General features: G+C 40.5%; 1 protein-coding gene across 6 annotated transcripts in view; it reads right to left on the bottom strand.

Moving 5' to 3' along the window:
* The window catches only part of NCALD (neurocalcin delta), a 388,261-nt gene that overhangs the window by 243,325 nt on the left and 120,679 nt on the right, over window positions 1-24,257 (bottom strand). For all 6 annotated transcript variants that reach the window (XM_047725827.1, XM_047725830.1, XM_047725829.1 and 3 more), the window contains exon 2: window positions 24,061-24,113. The gene's annotated coding sequence lies outside the window, so the exon portion shown is untranslated. The remainder of the gene's footprint in view (window positions 1-24,060; window positions 24,114-24,257) is intronic.

Here is a 24,257-nt window from a genome sequence, read left to right as displayed (position 1 = left end):
GTAATTCTCATCTGTGTCTACATTGTAAACAGTATTAATAACTGGCTGTGATGAGAATTAAAGGTTAAAAAACATATAAAGTGCTCCAGGTGGGTCCTGGCACAGTGCCATTACGCTGTGTGACTCTAAGGGTAACCTTCCCAAGGCTGTCTATGTGGAAGGTTCCCGTGGGAGTTGTGCCATGCCCCAGCTTGGTACAGAACAAGTGCTCACTCAATATTTGGTTTTCTTATCATTTACTAAGTCCTTATTATGAACTGAGTCATGCTGAGCAATTTTCAAGGATTTTCTTGCTTGATTTGCAAAATAACCCTATGAGGCGAGTACTCTTATTAGTTCCATTTTAGAAATGAAGAAACTGAAGTACAGAAAGTTTAAGTAACTTGACCAACATAAGTCAAGCATCAGGATTCAGACTCTGATGGCATAACTCCAGCTCAGGTCCTCACTGGCCACATTATCTAGCATTGTCACTAGTAGGGATAGGCCAAAGGGACTTGGGTTAAGTCAACTAATTAATACAATTAATCCACAAGCATACTCTATAGAGAAAATGGTAACAAATCACTCCTTTCATTTCCAGAATGTGCAGTTCAGGCTAATTAGCTATTGCTACCACTTTTTCCCTGATGCTGTGAAGAACTGGAGTACCACAGCCAAAATTAACAAACATAATCACTTAGAAAACCAAAGCTGGTGGCGTCACAATTCTGGACCTCAAGCTCTATTTCAAAGGTGGAATCATCAAGACAGTATGGTACTGGCACAAAAACAGACACATAGATCAATGGAACAGAACAGAGAGCCCAGAAATGGACCCTCAACTCCATGGTCAACTCATCTTCGACAAAGCAGGAAAGAATGTCCAGTGGAAAAAAGACATTCGCTTCAACAAATGGTTGCTGGGAAAATCAGACATCCACATGCAGAAGAATGAAACTGGACCATTTCCTCACACCACACACAAAAATAGACTCCAAATGGATGAAAGACTTCAATGTGAGACAGGAATCCATCCAAATCCTTGAGGAGAACACAGGCAGCAACCTCTTTGACTTCAGCCACAGCAACTCCTTCTAGAGACATCGCCAAAGACAAGGGAAGCAAGGGCAAAATGAACTATTGGGACTTCATCAAGATCCAAAGCTTTTGCACAGCAAAGGAAACAGTCCACAAAACCAACAGACAACTGACAGAATGGAAGAAGATATTCACAAATGACATATCAGATAAAGGGCTAGTAACCAAAATCTGTAAAGAACTTACCAAACTCAATACCCAAAGAACAAATAATCCAATCAAGAAATGGGCAGAAGACATGAACAGACATTTCTGTAAAGAAGACATCCAAATGGCCAACAGACACATGAAAAAGTGCTCCACATCACTCTGCATCAGGAAAATACAAATCAAAACCACAATGAGATATCACCTCACACCAGCCAGAATGGCTAAAATTAACAAGTCAGGAAATGACAGATGTTGGTGAGGATGCAGAGAAGGGGACCCCTCCTACGTGGGAATGCAAGCTGGTGTGGCCACTCTGGAAAACAGTATGGCAGTTCCTCAGAAAGTTGAAAATAGAGCTACCCTATGACCCCGCAATTGCACTACTGGGTATTTACTCCAATGATCCAAATGTAGTGATTCAAAGGGCCTCATGCACCCCAATGTTTATATCAGCAATGTCCACAATAGCTAAATTATGGAAAGAGCCTTGGTGTCCATCAACAGATGAATGGATAAATAAGATGTGGTATATATGTACAATGGAATACTGTGCAGAGATCAAAAATGAAATCTTGCATGGCTAAAATTAACAAGTCAGGAAATGACAGATGCTGGCGAGGATGCAGAGAAAGGGGAACCCTCCTACACTGTTGGTGGGAATGCAAGCTGGTGCAACCACTCTGGAAAACAGCATGGAGGTTCCTCAAAATGTTGAAAATAGAACTACCCTATGACCCAGCAATAGCACTGCTGGGTATTTACCCTAAAGATTAAAACGTAGTGACCCGAAGGGGCACGTGCACCCGAATGTTTATAGCAGCAATGTCTACAATAGCCAAACTATGGAAAGAACCTAGATGTCCATCTACAGACGAATGGATAAAGAAGATGTGGTATATATACACAATGGAATACTATGCAGCCATCAAAAGAAATGAAATCTTGCCATTTGCGACGACGTGGATGGAACTAGAGGGTATCATGCTTAGTGAAATAAGTCAATCGGAGAAAGACAACTATCATATGATCTCCCTGATATGAGGGAGAGGAGATGCAACATGGGGGGTTGAGGGGGTAGGAGAAGAGTAAATGAAACAAGATGGGATTGGGAGGGAGACAAACCATAAGTGACTCTTAATCTCACAAAACAAACTGAGGGTTGATGGGGGGAGGGGGTTGGGAGAGGGGGGTGGGGTTATGGATATTGGGGATGGTATGTGCTATGGTGAGTGCTGTGAAGTGTGTAAACCTGGCGAATCGCAGACCTGTACCCTTGGGGATAAAAATATATGTTTATAAAGCTGTAAAAAAAAAATGAAATCTTGCCATTTGCAATGGACATGGATGGAACTAGAAGGTATTATGCTAAGAGAAATAAGTCAATCAGAGAAAGACAATTACCATATGATCTCACTAATATGAGGAATTTGAGAAACAAGACAGAAGATCATAGGGGAAGGGAGGGAAAGATGAAATAAGATGAAACCAGACAGGGAGACAAACCATAAAAGACTCTTAATCTCAGGAAACAAACTGAGGGTTGCTGGAGTGGACAGGGGTGGGAGGGATGGGGTGTTTGGGGGACAGACATTGGGGAGGGTATGTTCTATGGTGAGCATTGTAAATTGTGTAAGACTGATGAATCACAGATCTGTACCCGTGAAACAAATAATATATTATATGTTAATTAAAAAAAAAAAGATCATCACTTGTCCAAAGTCAGCAATGATCTTCCTGTGCCCATGTTCCTAATGAGGGCACTTGTCATTAGCTAAATAAGCAAACCTCTAAAAATCACTTTCTATTAAGAAAGGTCAATACAAATGCATCTACTAATTGGCTGATGAATTCATGTCCCAGAAAGCCTAAGGAATCTCCATTGTCCATGGAAGGCCAGAATTTCAGCCTCAGCTCTTTCGACCATCCCTTTGTGTCCAGGGAGTAACACTGAGTTAGGATACTATTTTAAACTAACAAATATCAGTTACGCATGCAAAAAGGGGCAGGTCTGATACAGAATGGAGAAGGGGAAACTGAAGCTATTCTAAGTCCCCCCTCATGTCCCTTCACTATACTTTGCTCTCTTGTATACCAACTCTCTAGGCATTTGACTGCTTGCACTTTTACAAACTAAAAGGACACAGACTTCTGGAGGCTATATGGTAGAACCGTCTCTGGAACCAGACAAACCAGGTTGAAATCTTGGCTCTACCACCTCCCATGGTGTGATTTGTCCCATGAGTCCTCTGAGCTTCAGTTTCCTTATCTATACAGTGGGGACATGAACAGTGTATCTACCTTGTGGGATTGATAAAAAGATTAAATGCAAGTCAACTCCCAGAACTCCATGAATAAAAGCTCCAATTAAGAACTCTGGATTGATTGAAAGTGATGACTTATTTTTTGTTAATTTTCAAGGACATAGACATTCAAATGAATATTATGCTCTTCTAAGCAATCATCTCAAGGAATCTCTAGGCAGCAATTGTTTCCTCTAAAGTTTCCTTTTCTTAATACATTTCTGGAACTTCACCTTTGGAACTGCCACTAGCATGAGTATCGGTAATGACAAATCTCTTTGCAGATGTATTATGACCAGAATGGTCATTCAGAGCCAAGTGCAGTATTGAGAAGAGGAACATCTTTTTGGCCAAACATAGGCCAAAGGAATGACTGTAAAGTCCCAACCTAGTCCCCGTACATATGCTTAGCTCTATCTGCTTCAATCACTCCCCCATCCTATGCACTCAAGGTTCCTCATTCCCTGAACAAGTAGAACCTTTCCTGCTCCCGGAGTTCTGTGCAGGCTACTCCTCTTAAATGGAATGGCACAGCCTTTACTCGCTAGTCCTCCCAAAGACATCCAACTTAACCACCCCACCCAAGCCATGCCAACCCTTCTACCAGCAGTTAAGAACACAGAGGTGATTGAATATTCTTTCCTGCTTTGTCTCAGATTAGTTGGCCATATGGTTGAGGGTCCATTTCTGCATTCTCTGTTCTGTTCCATTGATCAACGTATCTGTTTTTGTGCCAGTACCATACTGTCTTGATGATTATAGGTTGAAGTCAAGAATTGTGATGCCTCCAGCTTTGGTTTTCTTTATCAACATTACTTTGGCTATTTGGGGTCTTTTCTAGTTCCATACAAATCCTCAGAATTGCTTGTTCCAACTCTGTGAAAACTGCTGTCTCTTCCACAAATGGTGTTGGGGAAACTGGACAGCAACTTGCAAAAGAATGAAACTGGACTGCTTTTTTACACCATGCACAAAAATAACTTTAAAGTAGATGAAAGGTCTGAAGGTGAGACAGGAATCCATCAAAATCCTAGAGGAGAACACAGCCTCTTTGACCCTGACTGCCGCAACTTATTAGACACAACTCCAGAGGCAAGGGAAACAAAGGCAAAAATGAACCACTGAGACTTCATCAAGATAAAAAGCTTCTGCACAGTAAAGAAAACAATCAGCAAACTTAAAAGGCAACCTATGGAATAGGAGAAGATATTTGTAAATGACATATCAGATAAAGGGCTAGTATTCAAAAAGTTCTATAAAGAACTTATCAAACTATCCCAAAAACAAAAACCCAGTCAAAAAATGGGCAGAAGGGGCGCCTGGGTGGCTCAGTGGGTTAAGCTGCTGCCTTCGGCTCAGGTCATGATCCCAGGTCCTGGGTTCGAGCCCCGAGTCGGGCTTTCTGCTCAGCAGGGAGCCTGCTTCCTCCTCTCTCTCTGCCTGCCTCTCTGCCTGCTTGTGATTTCTCTCTGTCAAGTAAATAAATAAAATCTTTTAAAAAAAAAATGGGCAGAAGACATGGCTAACAGACACATGGGACAGACAAACGGCTATCAGACACATGAAAAAATGCTCAACATCACTCATCATCAGGGAAATTAACAACTCAGGAACCAATGGATGTTGGTGAGATGCAGAAAAAGGGGAACCCTCTTATACTGTTGACTGGAATGCAAACTGGTGCAGCCACTCTGGAAAACAGTATGGAGGCTCCTTATAAAGTCAAAAATAGAACTACCCTATGACCCAGCAATTGTACTACTAGGTATTTATCCAAAGGCTACAAAAATAGTGATTGAAAGGGACACCTGCACCATAGTATTTGTATCAGCAATGTCCAATAGCCAAAACATGGAAAGAGCCTAAATGTCCATCAACAGATGAATGGATAAAGAGGATGTGGTTATTACATACAATAGAATATCACTCAGCCATCAAAAAGAATGAAATCTTTCCATCTGCAACAACATGGATAAAACTAGAATGTACTATGCTAAGTAAAATAAGTCAGCTAGAAAAAGACCAAATACAATATGATTTCAGTCATATGTGAAATTTAAGAAACAAAACTAATGAACATAGGGGAAAGGAAAGAAAAATAAAATAAGAGAAAAACAGAGGGAGGCAAACCACAAGAGGCTCTTTACTATAGAGAACAAACAGGGTTGCTGGAGGGGAGGTGGGTGGGGTGAAGGGATAACTGGGTGATGCGGATTAAGGAAGGCACGTGATGTAATAAGCACTGAGTGTTACATGCAACTGATGAATCACTAAATACTACCTCTGAAACTAATAATACACTATATGTTAACAAAAATTTAAATGAAATCTTAAAAGAAGAGGAACACAGGGGTGAGAAGCCAAAGACAAGGACTCAAGACAGTCCTTGTCTTTGCAGCAGATAAGGCAGTAATGCGCAGGCCCAGGTCTGAACTCCGCCTCTGTGGCATGGTCACAAGCTGTGACTTAGATGAATTACTTCACTTTCCAATGCCCAGCTTCCTCATTAGTGAAATAAGATAAAAAGCAGGAGCTCCTTCAAAGGTAATTTTGGAGATCATGTAAAGCACCTAGAACAGTATCTAGCAAATGTTTAATAAAGAAGAAATGTGCAAAGAAGTTAAATAACGAACTCAAATTGGGCACCTAGCTAAGAGATGCTTAGATCTAGCATCTAAGATCTAGCATCTCTTAGCTAGGTGCCCAATTTGAGTTCGTTATTTAACTTCTTCACATCTCAATTTCTTGCCTTTAAATGAGGATAAGAAAAGTAGCACAATTTCATATGGTTGCTGAGGATTAAACAAAATAATGTATGTAATTTGCCTTGTATATCATATATAGAGCTTGGTATATATAGGATTTCAACAAAATAGTAGTTTTTTCTTAAAGTTATTTCTTTTGAACTCCGTTACACTTTATTTATATCTCTGTTCTGGAATATATCAAATTACATTATAGAAGTCTAGACTGAGAACTCTTTGAGAACAAGAACTTTGTCATTATTCTTCTGAAAAAGGGGAAAACCAGTTCAGCTGGCCATATGATGTGAGGGGGGTTGAAAATTGAAACAGAAACCACAACTTGCAAAATTGTACTATGACTCACGAAAATAGAAAAATTGTACCAAACCATGACACGCAAGACAAACTAAATTCAGACTCTTTAACACCAGCCCATTCAGACCCACAGTTGTTCTAAAGAAGACCACAGACAAACTGGTCTAAGAGTAATTCCCCACAAAGTCCAATGTCTGAAAGACCACTGACGGTTTCAGCAATTTCGTACTTCATAAATTCTTTTTTTTATTTTTTATTTTTTTTAAAGATTTTATTTATTTATCTGACAGAGAGAGATCACAAGTAGGCAGAGAGGAAGGCAGAGAGAGAGGAGGAAGCAGGCTCCCTGCTGAGCAGAGAACCCGATGCGGGACTCGATCCCAGGACCCTGAGATCATGACCTGAGCCGAAGGCAGCGGCTTAACCCACTGAGCCACCCAGGCGCCCCAATCGTACTTCATAAATTCTAATGTCTAGCCAAGACCATTCTGTGACTAATGCCAGTTTTACAAACTCTGTAGATAATTCTTCCTTAAAATCCATCTCCACCCTGTTGAAATGCCCCCAAACCCTCCATGGTATATGCTCTCCCTTGCAGCCTCAAGCGAATAAATAAACCGAAGTCCGTTTGACTACGGTGTGTCCCTGGTAGTCTTTGTTTGGTGGACTCCAACAAACCTTAGCACGCCAGGGACTTGGCATGGCACCTGGTACAGAGCAGGCATTCCGTCAATTGTGTCTTGAACAAAAGAAGGCAGTAATGAGACTCTTACTTTTATAAGTTAAGGGTTCAGAAGATAGTTTTAAACAGAGCATTTCAAAAATATTAGGAGCCACGTCAAGCAGCCTCAAGGGGATGATGTATATAATTTTCCAAGCTATAGATCTTAATGAGCCATTGCTGAAAATATGTGATCAGGAATGCTGGTTAGAAGCCAGTCTTGCACTGTGCTCTTATGCACATCAAGTATCATCCCTGCTTGATAGAAAATGATAAATTAATCGAGGACACAAGGTGAACAGGCAAGTGGACATGGTCTGTGTTCCTACAGTACCGGGCACAGGGCCTTGCCCACAGCAGTTGCTCATGGAAATTTATTCATTGGTTACTGACAGACATTTTACTCTGCAGGTGATAAGTGGCTGAGAGCTTCTATGCAGAGGCAGATCCTGATAAACACGATGGTTTAGGAAGCTTCCTTTCCAGGAGCAAGTTAATACTACGAGCTGGCAGCCTTGCCGGAGGTTATCGCAATAACCAGGCCATTAGAAAGGTCCTTGCTCTTTGAGATAACAGTGGAAAGGAAATGAATCTCTTTTGCAAAGCTTAGCACCATGGTGACTAGCTGATTTTGAGGGAGCGTGGAAGGTACCAGAAGGTACCAGAGTTAAAGAAAGATGCATCAATGTTTACCACCACGGGATCATTGGAAAACGATCCTGATGGAGACAGAAATAGCTGCGAGGTTGGAAGTGACCTTGATATCTGTGCTAATGCCTGTTACTACAGATTCGGGTTCTTTAAGTAAATAGCATAGACTTGCACTAACCACTTCCTACCTGCTCTACCACCCTGCACAGGTCAGATCAATAAGGGCAAATACATCTTTGTATCCACTTAGAGTAACTATCAGCAGCCCATTGATTCTAACTACTCAAAGCAATGACATTCCCTTTGTAAGGCATGATTGACAGATTTTTTTTTCTTTAGTTTTGCTCAAAATGGCAATTAAACTCATTTAAGCTATGAAAGACCCTTGAACTTAAAGCCAGTCGACTTCTAGAATAAATAGCTTATGACGATTTTTTTAAACCTTTTTCTTTAACATCTTCATAATTTAAACAGATCAGCCACTGTGGCAGAAGACAAAACCAGGCCAGACATTTTTTGAAACTAAGGAAACAGGAAAGACAGTTGAGACTGATACTAGCAACTAACTAACCAAGATATGTAAGTAAATACTATTCTCAAAGAGCGTGATTTTATTTTTTTCTGGAGCCTTTTAGATAAAGGTAGCCCTGCCAAGAATTCATCACAGATTTGGAAAGAAAAGGTGGGGTTATATAGAAAAAAAATTTACAGTGACTAGAGGAGACTGATAGGCTGTCACTGCATCACATTTAAAGATTTGATATGAAGCATTAAAGAGAAATAGCCCACAAGGAAAAGGAAAATCAAATATGAATTTCTTTTCCCAATAACGCAATTTTCTGGGCACCGCTGACTTGTCACTCACTAAAAACCCTCAGCTAAAGAAAACATTTTCAGGTCCTTTTTCTGAAATTGCTGCAACCGGTCTATTTTCAGCTCTCTGAGCCTCCCAGAAAAAAAAAAAAATCCTTAAATGATCTTGGGTCCAGGTTTAGTTCAAGCTGCCAGAAGCTTTTAAGATGATTTTGCTACTGGATTTATTAAACAATTAAAAATCTAAAAAAAAGAGATGGTTTTGCTACTTTGCTTTTGTTTGATTTTCAACTCATGTTCTGACTGAAGGTATATATGGGCTAGAATGAATGCTTTTCCCCCAAAAATGAGCCTTTCTGCCACTTGGTTATCTGGGTCTGTTCTCATTAAATAATTCATGCACAAATAATCAATGAACAACTGGAAAAGATTATTTGGTAATTTCAGTTAGCCTCAACAGAAACAAGCCATTGAAACAATAAAAGCATATAGTAGTCTCCCTTTATCTGTTGGGACCATGTTCCAAGGCCCCCAGTGGATGCCTGAAACTGCGGGTAATACAAACCCTACATATACCATGTTTTTTCCTGCACATACACACCTATGATCAAGTTCAATTTATAAACTAGGCACAGTAAGAGATTAACAGTAACTAATAATAAAATAGAACAATTATAACAATATACTGCAGTATAAGCTACGTTAACGTGGTCTCCCAAACTATGTTACTGGACTCATCCTTCTTGTGATGATGTGAGATGACAGAATGTCTGTGTGATAAGTTGAAATGACATGAACGACACAGGCACTGTGATGCACTACCTGATGATATTCAGAAGGAACATACATCGTCAGCCTGTGGACCACAGTTGACAGCAGGACACTGAAACCATGGAAAACAAAATCATGGATAAGAGGGAACTACAGGGGACGCCTGGGTGGCTCAGTTGGTTAAGCAGCTGCCTTCGGCTCAGGTCATGATCCCAGCGTCCTGGGATCGAGTCCCACATCGGGCTCCTTGCTCATCGGGGAGCCTGCTTCTCCCTCTGCCTCTGCCTGCCATTCTGTCTGCCTGTGCTTGCTCTCTCTCCCTCTCTCTCTCTCTGACAAATAAATAAATAAATAAAATCTTTAAAAAAAAAAAAAAGAGGGAACTACAGTACCTGTTATAATGACCATTTCTAACTCTGAAAATGGCAGTTGGGACAACCAATAACACGAGTTATGCTGGTCACCCTCCATCAGGACCCCTGGAGATCAAAATGAGGTTCCCATTATGTTAAAGGTCAAATGTTTCTCACCACAACATGTTTCTCACCACATAGTGAGGCTAAGAAAACTTTAGAAAACAGAGTTGTTATGTGCTAAAACTTCAGAACAAGCAAGGGGAGTAGTAAGTTTGTAAAGTGTTAAGAGTGGCTTTACAGAAAATTAATTTGTTCATGAATTTGATGCATCCACTTTTCATTTTCTCCAAACTTAATGTTACAAGTAATCATTTTGGGGCTCAATGGCAGTGGACCATTTTGCTAGTTATTCCCCATCCGCCCATCCGCCCCCCCGCCCCCGCTTCAATACCCCCCACCATATTCTACCTCTCCTGCCCAGGGCCGGAGGACAGGAGGGTTGTGATCACCTAGACTCCCTGGGCTTCAAGCTTCCTGTTGGGTTTGACTACTGGGGGGCACCAGTCAAATATGGAAAGGTGGGAGAAAAGCAGTGTGGTGCTATTTTTCCTATTTTCTCTCCGTTTTACTGCAGTGTCTAGCAAGAGTTCTCTCCCTGTGCAGCTTTGGCTTCCATTGAGTGACCCTTCCTCCATAATTATAGCCCTCACTGGACTCCACCATCTGTTCCTCTTGTCCCTTCAGCCTGGGCAATGGCATCCCCTTTGCTGTTAGTTCCTGGGAGCTGAACCACCCCTTGTTTTTCCTTTAACATAGCCCACAGGTTTGCAACAGCCCCGTCATTAAACTCTCTTCATTCAAACCCTTGGAGGTAAATTCTGTTTCCTGCCAAGATCCCAGTGCAGCCACTGTGCAAAATAAATACAGAAGTGTTTGTGTCCTGGCTGAGGATGGTGTGCAAACACAAAAGAAGACTAGTATCTGTGAAAAACATGCATGAGCAGAACAAACCTCTACCCAGCTGTCTACCGGGGCAAATGTCAAGCTTAATGTCAAAACCAGCAACATATACCTTATAGTCCTCCTTTCTAACTTCTCCTTTTTTGAAATGAGGGGGAAAAATATAACATTTTCATCTTCACTATCAAAATATTCCCACTAGATAAATCCCGGGAAAGCCAGTTCGGAAGACTAGAGATTCTCCATAAGTCACATGGATGTCTGAAAAAGATGAGCTTTTATTCCATTCCTGTTCTTTTGCAATTAGAAAAAGAACATTGTCTGAATTTTTTTCTTGGGTGTCCAGAATTCACCTTTCAATGCCTTTCAAACACTAGGGTCAATTAACAGAATAGGAAAAAAATTTAAAGCACTGTTTTATCCAAATCGTACAAGGTGGTGTATGGCACTCAAAATCCATTATCTGTTCTAAGACTATATCTCAGATGGCACTCCTTTTTCTTCAGTCTGGATATTCCTTTATTTAGCTGGAGACTGCCATTCTCTTTATCTCATTAACCCAGCAAAGAGGTATTTGTTGAATTTGCAACAGGCTGATAAACTATACAGTTTCCAAGACTAAATGTAATGTTTTTATTGGATCCTCTTTTTTTTTTAATTTTATTAAGCTATGGGTTCCTAATGACATAAGAACTATGGATTAAGAAGCAGAGCAGACATTTTAACTCAGGCACAGTGAACTAATCAGGCCATCTCTTCTGCATTTTGCTTTACACAGTGCTGGTTCTCACTTCCACCTCTTTCTAAATCCATTCTCCAGACCCATTCTCCACCCATAGTCCCTCCTCTGTGCCCAAGAACAATGTTGCCCATCCCCTGCCTTCTGGTTCCTTGTGGAGTTCTGCCAATGGGAGATACAAGCAAGAGACCAGGGCAGAGGTGAGAAAGACCCGGATGTCCCTGCTCCATGTCCTCTGTACGTTGGAGTCCCACAGTTCTGGCAGTGGCTGGCTCTCCAGTGCATACCCTGACCACTGCTCCACCTGAGCAGGCCCTGCTCTTCTTGGCCCCATCCCCAAGACAGTAGAAGCTTCTCATTACTAAGCATTCCTGGTTGTCTTAATATCCCTTATGTGCTCCTTTCACTCTGTCTATACCTCTTTTGCCCAATTCTCTTCAGAGTCCTGCAGTATATGCCTTCTGTTTCCTGCTGGGTCCCTGACCAACAGGAGCATGACTTGGAAGGAAAAGCACAAGGTTTCCTCAGGCAAGGGGAGGTCCCCCTACCCACATTCCCTACTCCCCCCTACCCATCCCCACCACATGCTTCTGAACCCCAGGATTAAAAATGCAGATCTGAGGAGAAGCTGGGAAACCAATCACAGATCCAAGGAGACAAAGGAGGTAGGATGACAAAATGGACCATGGAATGGAATGTCCTAGACTGAAGAGGAAAAGGATGTTAGTGTAAAAGCTGGTAAAATTGGAATAAAGTCTGTACCTTAGTATTATTGCTGGTATTAATTTCTTAATTTTGACACATATATTCCGGTTACTTAAGAAGTTAACATTAGGGGAAGCTAGGTGAAGGAAATAAAAGAAATTTCTGTACTATCTTGGCAACTTTTCTATGAATATAAAATTATTCCAAAAGAACATGTTTATTGAAAAGGAAAAAAAAGCAGATTCCCAGACCCTGCACCAGACCTCTGAATCACAATTTCAGTAGCAGGTACTTTAGCAGGTGGTTTGAGGACTGAACCTTGAAAAGCACCACCCCTAAAGAACTTGGAAACTATTAGTTCTGGTTGAGATAAGGCTGGAAAGAATTGTTTGCTGATGCTAAATTACAACATAATTACTTGACTATTTAAAGAAAAGAGCCAATTGAAGCTTTGTCAAAGTTCACCTTCTATCCCAGTTAATTAGAATGATTCATCCCTCGACCAATCTCTGCATTTAGTTTCTGGCATAAAAACACTTGAAAAGGTACAGGTAATTATAGAACCAAACAAAGAAAGTGACAGTAGAGTTCTTCCACGTCCTCCTCCCTCTGAGATCGAGGTTTTTTTTGCAATGTGTGTCCTTTCTATTTCTCCCAACTGAGTTTCCAAGAGGGCAGGGCCTCCCAAACAGACTGTGAGTGGTCTTCTTCATCTTTCCCATGGTGGGCTTCTCCAGGCTGATTTCAAGCTCTTCAAGGCAGGGCCTATAACTACAGCATCTTCTGTGTTTTTCTATAGCTCAGTTCAGTATTCTTCACCCATTACATTCATAGACTTCCCCACTCATCCACATCACTATTTATTTTAGATAGCCTGTAATTCTTATATTCAACATTTTCTACTCCATTGGAGTTTGTAAGATGGGGATAGGTAGAGGTGAAAATGTTAATTATGTTATTATTATTTGTTAATTTGCAAAAATGTTAATCGAGCCAGGCACTATTCCAGGCCCTGGAAATTTAACAATGAATAAAAAAATTTCCACCTTCAGGGAGCTTGAAGTCAGATCAGGGGGACAGATGACTAAACAGGTAAGTTCCAAACAAGCCATGGGTTCTCCCTTCCCATCCTCACGCTTCGCTCACTATGACAGGGCAGATGGAATCTGACTTAGGAACAGGAAGAACTGATTTTAAAGGAGACATACTCTTTCTCACTTTCAATCCCCTCATTCAAAAAAAAAAAAAAAAAAAGAAAGAAAGAAAAGAAAAGAAAAAAGAAAAAAAGATGGAAATAAAAAAAAAAATCTCTCTGCTGTGAAGTGTGTAAACCTGGCAATTCACAGACCTGTACCCCTGGGCAAATAATATATGTTTATAAAAAATAAAAAAATTTTTTAAAAATCTCTCTTTGCCTTTATATGGTTGTTACATAGCTCAAATAACAACGGATGTATATGGGCTCTGAATATTGCAAAGTGTTACAAAAAATGTCAAGCAATGCAAACTAATGACTTAAAAAGCCCCTGTCCACTAACTCTAAGGCAAAAAGATAATGGTCCCGTGGCCTTTCCATTAACCAGAAATTTCAGACAGTAAGATTTTATAAAAAGCAATCCTTTCAAAGATCTAAACTCTGTTGCTTTGGAGTTAGTGATTAGTGAGAATTAGATTAACATCAAAGAACTCTATCAGAGGGAAGAAGTATCCTGTGGAGAAAGCAGGCCTGCCATTCTATTCATGGTACACCCATTTTTGCTTCACTCTCCCTGAACAAACAGGAGGGCTGAGTTACTTTGACGCTTCTCTAAAATTGAAAGGGGTTTCTCAGCCAGAGCCATTCACATTTCTATTTTACTTAAAAAGAAGCTTCCAGATCAGCGACGAAAGAAAATCTGCTAAAGTCAGTGCGAGCACATATAACCTGTGAGCAGTTTTCAGCAGATATCTTATCAAAGATTATGGTTGAGAGAAATTTTGAAAATCAGATTTGCTGTTGCTGATAAATATAGTGTCTATTCTCAGCTTCTAAGGTAGAAAGTGTTCCGCTGGAGCAGTTTACCATCTTTTTCTCTGCCTGAAGAAGTCGATGAGCTCTAAGGGCTCTCTGGATACCATGGTAACCGCATGATTCTGATCAAGTCTGCGGCGTCTGAGGTACAGGTTAAGGAACCTTACAATGCTACCTAGGAAAATCTGCATTAGAGACACTGCTGGTGTGTTTGAACTGGACATCTGACACACCGCGGCAGGTGCACATATGGCCACGAGCCTCCACTGCATCCCAGCGCTGGACCAGCGTGCAGGTAACCTAGTGACTGGAGGACACCACTGCAAAGAACTCAGAGTGGGCATGGCGCCCAGGCAGCAGCAAGTTCATTATAAAATATACAAGAGTATATAGGACTATCTTGTAAAGTTTTAGCTTTTATTCCAAATTGGAATTTTATTCTCTAGCTTTTGCTGTGACTTCAGGTGTGGAAGTCTTTCATGGGGATGACTTTGGCTAAATAGAAACCGAAGAAGTAGTTAAATAGAGCAGGGGGGACAGTAAGAAGATCAGAAAGAAGCTGAAGTCGTTCCTGTGGGACTTCAAATGCACTTAGCCGGAAAAATCATGAAAAGGAAAATGAAAACTATTGGCTTCTATAAAGAAACAGCATTTTTAGCTTTACCGGTGAGGAGAAATCACATCCGGCGCGTGGGACTCTCTGAAGTCTACCTAGACTGTCTCCCTGGTGATGCTTTCCCTTTCCCCAACAGGAATGAACAAATATCAGATGACAGAGATTTCCTCACTGCAGCACACAGTGTGCATGCTCACGCCCTCAGATTAGACCAGGAATCACTTTGGGGCTCACCAGAGACATAAACCAATGAGCACTTCAATCATTTCCATATGTGTGAAAGAAATTTGATCATTGACCCCCAACTGATCTTCACAAAACCCATGAGTGAGCTGAATTTCTTCAGGAAATATTTAGGAAGCACATGCTAGAGCATCAGAATGAACCAAGAGCTAAAAGAGACATAAAAAGAAACACCAGGCCTGGCCCCGTTTTACCCTCTGGTTGAAGAGATAAGATAAGAGATAGACTTGCAGGAAATAGGTAGCATTTTGCTCTATCTCTCCCACCCCTTAATACTCTCCATGTCTTTGTTGACCTCATGGAGTCCTTCCATCCACCCACCATGTCCATTAATCACTTCCTCCACCTTCATGATCCTTCCCACCCCTCTCCACCTACACACACCCCTTGGGCTCCTTTCCTTCTAGGAATAATCTGATGCTTATGATCTCTCCATAGAACCCTCAGTATGTTTGTCCTCTTCTCTTTTTAACCCTGGATTCATCCTGTATTCTGTGTTCTCTGCTCCAACACTCAACACTCCTAGAGAAAAACCACATAATCACATACATTGTTTGAGGAAGCCATGCAGAAAGGACTACTGGAGAATGTTAGTTTCCCAATTAGAAGGTAAGTTCTTTGAGGGAAGGAGGTATGTCTCATGCTGTTTTGGGAAACCTGAGGGCACCCTATCAGACTTAATAATCCTTATTGCAAAGCAGTTAATACCAAAACCAAAAACTTCGGGAAAAAAAAATACAGTCCATACTCATTAGACAGATAAACTGATTTTTTTTTAACTTTCACACGTGGTTTATGTGAAAATAAACACAGCTATTCCAAAATAAAGCATTCAGTAAAGTAGCTTTAGAAGGTAGTCATACTTTAAAAACAGCTGGTAAAAGTTATTCTGTGGATTTCAGTCAGTCTGCAAAGAGTTATAAAGCTCTCCAAACTTATTTTATGATTCAGAATAGTTTCTAATGTAAGCGCATTCTTCTTGCTAATTAAAGCAACGTAGTTAAGATCTCACTTACTACCGCTCTCATACTACATGGAAACCACCTCTAAAACTTCACCAAATAGGAGCCATCCTTGGTCATACCTGTATTTCTCCAGGGAAAAAAATGGAAGCATCTTTCCATGTCAACCAGAAAGGTAAATATCAAAGGAATCCTGAACTAGCTCATTGCAGGGAGAAGAGAACCAGGATGCCATCCAGGGCAAGAGCCACTGTAGGCATTAAGTTTCCGTGTGACATTGCTTATGAACATGAGGCCCCAAGGAGCCTTGCATACTTGAGCCCACACTGGAAATGTAAAATGTTCTCCCCTCACACCAGTGGCAAAGCTGACTCAGAGTTGGGTAGGGGGTCACTGCTTTGCCAAGCCAACTGCACCGCAGACCACGACCCTCATACCCAACTTGCAGGAAGAAACCCAAATGTTGCCTGATTCTCTTAACAAATGTAATAATATCCGACAAGAGACTCAGTGGACAGCACGCGATGTCATTTCCTCTAATTAAGGAATGCTCGAGAAAAACCAAAATAGCCACAAAGCACTGTCAGCAAAGTAATCAGCAGCGACAATTAGCTGTCAGCTCACAAGCCTGAGCTGAGCCTTGTGTAGGGAGCTGGGCTTGTTGTGGGTTTCCAAATCGGCCTGACAGCAGGAGTCAAAGATGATAAGGCTGCGGAGAGCGGCCAGAGCCTGCTGCATACCAGTGGGTGAGGGGAGTAGTAGCAGCTTGTTCGTTGGTTGGTGGGTTGCTATGTGGCAGTGGAGGGGACCCTAGGAAGAATCCTATGGGGGCTTCCAAAGTAGCTTGAAGTCTGCTGGCTACAGCCCATGCTGCATTCGCCACGAATCACCCTTCTCTACCTGGGACAATACTACCCAGTCTTTACAACATATACACAGTTTGTCTGCACCTCCTTTGTGAGGAATTCACAACTTCAGCACGTGCAAACTCTCCCTTTTCTCAACTCCCATAGCCAATGACTAACTATACTACAAGGTCATTAACAGCAGGAGTTGAGAAATGTATATAAAGAAACAAATATAACACAACAGCATCATTCTACAGAATTATACTGAGAGAGAGAGAGAGAGAGAGTGTGTGTGTGTGTGTGTGTGTAACACACACATATGTATATAACAATTATCAGGAGAAACACCATGCTCTTCTCCCCAGGGCACATAAGACCAAACCCTTTGTCTTCTTAAAACTACTGGAAGGTGACAGCTTCCCTTTGCTTTATCCCTTCACCCCTCCTCCAGGAAGTAACTTGTCAAGGGGTTGAGACTGAGGGAAAGGACTTGGAGGTCTGGGCACCCTCCCTTCAACTTCTGGCCTTAGCAGTATTTATTTTTCTTTCCCATGAATGGCTATTTCAGCAGCAAAAGTAATAGGAGGCCTGATAACAACTGACCGTGACCATAATTTAAGCTCCTTCTCCAATCCAGCATCCCTGGGAATAAAGCCGACGTTTAGCTCCCTGTCTGGAGTCTGCATTCAGTTCCCCACCCATAGCAAACCCAGCAGCAGTGTGCCCAACTCCAAAGATCCATTTCCCAGACTCCCTTGCAGCTAAGGGTGACCACTGACATTAAAGCAGAATTTAGTGGCCTCGGGCAACTGAGACTACTCTTTGCCTGGGTTGGCTCAGCAAGGAGGCATGTCCTTGTGCCTTTCTCTATCTACATGCTGAGAACACACACACATGATGGTACCACATTGAAAAAATTATGTTAAAGCAATGTAATAATATCACCAGAACTCTCTGACTTCATGTCAGAGACATGGAAAGACAAGGAAAGGGAAAAGGAAAGCAGGCACTATATTCTAGCGATCATGGCTGGCTTTTTTATGGTATCAAAGGAAAGAGGACAACTTAAGAATTGGGATAAGTGTAAAATTAACTTTTATAGAAAGTTGAGGAAAAATAAAAAAAATCAGAATTCTGACAGCATATTCCCATCATTTCATCACAAGGTACTCAAAGTTGGGAAGATTTGAAAGCTGAGGGCTCTTGGCAAGGACCTTCACAGAGGGATGTGTCCTTGCTGGAACCCTTCAGGTCAGGTTTTGAAGCATCAATAGAGGCTTCATGAAGGAACTTCTTTCTTAAACTGAAGAGAGGAAGGCCAAAGTGCCCCTATGAAACCAGCTTCATAGGTCTAAAAAGTACCTTTATAAGAAGAAGCAACAGAAAAATCCTTGCTACAAGAAAAAGTCAAGGTTTTTGAGGGCTAGGAACCAAAACTCAAGAAAGCTTTTGAAAATAAGAAGATTTTAAGTATGCATATCAATGATCATTGTTCAATTAAATTCAGTAACTTAATTAGAAAATTCATTTAAATGCCTTAATTTTATGCATTATGTCCCAGTTTATTCTTAAGGTAGGACTACCTTCACAATATTTTGACTTTGAAGGATTTTAATCTCATTATTAAAAGCACAGTTGGCTAAAAGGGAAAAGAAACAGCGATTTTGTAAAACACCACTTCTCAAAGATCCAAGGGCATAAGAAGCCCTCCGAATCTTGCTAAAATGTAGGTTCTCATTCATGGGGTCTGAATGGGATGTGCACTCCGCATTTCTAACCGGTTCTCAGGGGCTGCCGCTGCCGCTGGTCCCCAGACCACCCCTGGAGTAGCAAGGATACAGAAGGTTAAGTGTATCCAAGCCCTAAGTCGACGTGACTGCCTGGCATGCTGGGGAATCAAGATGCATCTGGAATCACGACACTGCACTCCTAAGTGCCGTGGCCATCTGGTCTTCTTCAGGACACTGTACCTCACACCGCTTTTCTGAGACACTGCAAACCTCCGCAGTGCCTGCTTGCAGTCTCTTTCTTGTTTTCTTTTCCCGGGCCTCCCTTTCTCCTCTCCTTCTCATGAAGGCAACGAGGGCAGGGAGAGGCCACAGTCAAGCTATTCTATTATGCAGTTCCTGCCCACGTAGGCAGTCACTTCCTGAGAAAGAAAAAAGAAGAATGCCAACCCAAGAGAAGAAGAAAATTTAAAGCCTCTCAGTTTTCCCATTAAGTTTTGGATTGTGGTTTTATTGCCTTCTTTTGATTCGGCTTTTATCCATTTTGGACTGGATTTACAACCCAAATCTCCGTTTAAGACCAGAGACTCTTAAAAAGCTACAACATCGTTCTGCATCCACTGAAGATACACAAAGCCACAGAAAAAGCTGTCTAATCAACAGAAGCATAATTTGCCCTGAGCCGGTCAGAGAGCTAAGGTCACAAGACAACCAGGTGAACTAATTTAGAGAACAGCATGGATCTCCAAGGCTGATGGGACACCCAGACTGTGACCTTTGACAGAGTATCATAGGAAGGAGAGGCCATCATAAAAGCAGGGAAAAAGAAAACAGCCACCATATTGATGAATCTTATGGCGCTAGTGTGTACTAGCGTGACAGTATGGAATCCCCGAGACCCTCTCTCCAGCTTCTTTCCCCATAGGTTTCCAGTGCTACTCCTGAGAAGGACTGTCAGGGACTGAAGAGTGATCCTTTAGAAGGACACAGGCCAGAAACCCATCCACTTCCCATAATTCTGTTCCACATTAAGCAAGAGCTTTAAACCACTGGGAGAGGAGCAGAAAACCATCCCACTCCCAAGATTCAAGCAAAGATCCACTGATTCTTGAGAAGGGCAGAAGCAAAAGCTATCTGCCCTGATGGAAAGACAACAAACTCTCAGACCCAGAGTCCGGTAATGACATGAAGAAGAGGTCCGCTAGCTACACCCCCCACCAGGAAGGGGCAGGAAAGTCTCTCTCCCCAAGATACCCGCAGACACAAGGCAGAGATGGACCACCAGAAAGAGGAACAGGAACAGGGACAAAGACCAGGTCCCGAGGTGTAGACACACAAGGCCTGCCCAAGACTGAGGCTGGACTAGGAAAACGGACAACTCCACCACCACAGTCCCTGCATTACTCTGAGCACAGAGCAAGAATGGTCTACTTCTAGATGAGCACCAACGTGGAGAGAGATCCCTTCAGCGGAGCAGGTATGGCCAGTCTGCTGAAAGCCGAGGATAGAGTTTGACAGTGAGAAAGACCCTCTGGCACACCTGCCACACTAATACAAGGTAACTACAGGTTACCACTGAAGAATGCTGGCGTCTGGTGGGCTGAGGGTAACTCCAGCAGCCGGGAGCCCAATCCCACCCTACTAACTCCCTACTAACTACTTACTGATCTTGTCATCTGCTAACAAGATTAACATGACCCCTCACATCAATCACCTTACAAAAGAAGAAGTGTGCCATTTCTGGATAGCAATATTATTTACTACTTTTCTAAAAGCAATGTCCAACATTCAACCAAAATTATGACATATTTTTAAAACTAAGGAAAATCAACCCACCGTCAAGACAGAGCAACTAGACAGAGATGATTCAGATTTTGGAACACTCAGACTGAGATTTTAATATAGCTATGATTAATATGTAAAAGGTGCTCATGGAAAAGAAGAATAAATGCAAAAAAAGATGGAAAAAATCAGGAGAGACATGGAAACTTTAGGAAACAAAGAGAAATTCTAGAAATAAAAAATGCCTATCAGAAGTAAAGGTTTCATTTGATAGGACACATTTAAAGAATCAGTGAACTTTCAGATTGATCAATAGAAATTATCTAAAGAGAAATGAGAATTTTTTTTAAGTATCCGAGAACTATAGAGCAATATCATATAGTCTGATATGCACTTAATTAGAGCACCGGAGGAGAGAAAGAAAGAGTGCCAAGGTAATTAAAGAGGACAAAGTATAGCTTTTTTAACACATAGTGCTGGAAAACCTAGATGTCCATATAAAAAAGTGAACTGTGACTTTTACCTCACACCAGATACAAAAATTACCTCAAAATATATCATATAACTAAATGTAAAATTTAAAACTATATAATCTCTACCAAAAAAAAGTACGTATTTGTAGTCCTGGTTTTAGGAAGGATTTCTTAGGACACAAAACTGATACTCATAAAAGAAAAAAAAGGATAAGTTGAACTTCATGAAAATTAAAAAGTTCTGCCCCTTTTTTTTTTTAAAGATTTTATTTATTTATTTGACAGAGAGAAATCACAAGTAAGCAGAGAGGCAGGCAGAGAGAGAGGAGGAAGCAGGCTCCCTGCTGAGCAGAAAGCCCGATGTGGGGCTCGAACCCAGGACCTGGGATCATGACCTGAGCCGAAGGCAGCGGCTTAACCCACTGAGCCACCCAGGCGCCCCAAGTTCTGCCCTTTTAATGACAATTTTAAGAATATGAAAAAAAAAATGCCACAGATTGGGAAAAGGTATTTGCAAGCACATATTTGATAAAGGGCTGGTATCCCCAATATATTCAATTAAAGATCTGTAACAGAAAGATAGGTAATATAAGTTTAAAAATGAGTGAATGATTTGAACAGACACTTCACCAAAGAAGATATACAGATGGTAAAGAAACATGTGAAAAGGTACTTAACATCTAAGGGAAATGAGAATGAAAGCTACAATGAGGTACCACTGTATACCAACTCAAATTTCTAAAAGTACAAAGACTGATTAATACCAAGTGCTGGGAGGCTGTGGAGCAAGTAACATGTTAATATATTGCTGACTGGAATGCAAAATGACACAGTCACTTTTGAAACAGCCAGAGGGATTGTTCTCAAATAATACTAAACGTACAATTGCCATACTTACCTTATGACCCAATAATCTGACTGCTAGTAACTTAACCAAGAAAAGTGAAAACATAAATCTATACAAAGACCGATTAACTAATGATCACAGTAGCTTTATTCAGATAGCCAAAAACTATAAATAACCCAAGTGTTCATCAATTGGTGAATGGATAAACACATTGTGGTACATCCACACAGTGAATTCCACTCAGCAATAAAAAAGAATGAACTACCAATACAGGCAAAAACACGTATGAATCTCAAAATCCTATGCTAAGTGAAAGAAGTCTGAAATGGAAGTCTATATACTCTATGACTTCATTTACGTATATGAAAAAAGAAAAATTCTGGGACAGAAATCAGATCAGTAATTGTCAAGGGCAGCAAGTAGGGAAAGTAGATCTTCTGTGAACAATACTCTTCCAGGTGTAGAAGACCGTGGTAGTGGCTGTGGTGGTAGTTACATGACTGTATACATTTGTTGAAACTTATCAAACCATAAACTTCAACAGAGTGAATTTTACCATGTATTAATTATTCCTCAGGAAGCCTAACCAAAATAAATAAATAGATAAATAGTACTTCGGCCAAATGATGGTGCTTGGTCAAGTGTGTATCCACATGGAAAAAATTAATCTTGACCCTCTACTTCACATGATACACAATAAAATCAATTTCAGATGTATTATAGATCAAAATATAAAAGTAGAATGATATAGCTTTCAGAAGGAAATGGAAAATATCTTTCTGATCTTGGAATAAGGCCAAGATTTCTTAAATAGGACACAATAGTGCCAACCACAAAGGAAAACAAAAAACAAAAAAACAAATACTTTGTACCATTTTAAAGGAATTTCTGTTCATTAAAAAGAGAGTGAAAGATGAACCACAGGAAAAAGAGGAGATATTTACAACACATATATCCTAGCAAAAGCTCAAATCCAGAGTACATATTATTAAAAATGTCTACAATTTTAAAAAAAGATAATTCAATAAGACAACTCAATTTTTAAAAAAAAAAACCAGAGTAATCACCTCAATTTTTTTTTAAGATTTGAAAAGGACTTTCATAAAACAAGATATATGAACAGTCAATTAACATATGAAAATGTACTTCACTTTACTGGTCTATAGGGAAATATAAATTAAAACTACAATATGATATTACACACCCACCAGTAGAGCTTAAATAAAAAGCAACCAATCAAACTAACAAAAACAGAAAATATCTTGTATTGGGAAAATATGGAAAATCGGAACCATCACATATTCCTGACTCGCATGTAAATTTTTAAATCAATGCAACCGTTTTGAAAAATTCTTTGATAGAGTCTGCTAATGCTGAACATATACCTACTCCAAGACCAGAAATACCCCTCCTGCAAACAAAGCCAACAGAAATGTGTGTATGTAGCCAAAACCATAACTTACCAAAACTGACTCAAGAAGAAATAGAAAATCTAAATAAGTCAGAAATCCAAACTAGGTGAAAATTCTTCCCTCAAGGAAAACACCACACCCAAACTGTTTTGGTGTCAAGTTTCATCACACATCGAAGTAGCCAGTAATTCTAGTATTTTGAAAACCATTCCTGATAGTGAAAATACTAGACAGGAAAATTTTAGCCAATCTCAGGACTATAGTTTAGCAAACTACATCTCACTGAGTATAGAAAGGGTACATATCATTAGCAATGCATGATAGCTTAACATTAGAAAATCAATTAATGGAGGAGGGGGGATAAATTACCATGAACAAAATATTTATCAAAGGATAAAAATCACTTGATCACTTCAGTAGATTAGAAAAACATTCAATAAAATTCAATGTACAGGTAAACTAATTTACTTTTAACAAACCAGGAGTAGGAAAGAAATTTCTTAATCTGATAAAGAATATTGGTAAAGTACCACCATCAAAAATGATGTACCATAATTGGTTTGATACAATTTAACTACTGTTGGATGTTTAGATTCTCTCCTTTTTGTTTCATTCAGCTACTGTAATTTATGCTGCCATAAGCACCTTTGTGCATGTTGATAAAATTGCCAGACCTCTCTGTGCCTCTACTTCCTCATTAACAAGATGGAAATAAGGCAACACCTGACTCATAGGGCTATTCCAAGGATTAAATAAGATGTTGAATTTAGGTCTTAGGGAGTCTTGGGAGAGAAGTGTGGCTTATAAATCTGAAAGCTCTTGTTCTATATTTACCTGGTGGAAGATTTCTCAAAGCACGCTGTAGGCTCAAGTCAGAAGAAGTCACTCTGTCAAAAACAAAGAAAGTTATTGTGTTAGATTATCAGGAACTAAGGATATAATATCTGAGGAATGCAACCAGTGATGGGAACTATCGCTTACTCCAGGATTCCCCTGCATCATTTGATAACTTCTGCCCACCCCAATTTCCT

The sequence above is a fragment of the Lutra lutra genome, chromosome 4 (genome assembly GCF_902655055.1).
Source record: "Lutra lutra chromosome 4, mLutLut1.2, whole genome shotgun sequence".
NCBI classification, from domain to species: Eukaryota; Metazoa; Chordata; class Mammalia; order Carnivora; family Mustelidae; genus Lutra; species Lutra lutra.
This window is presented reverse-complemented; position numbering and strand designations above follow the sequence as displayed.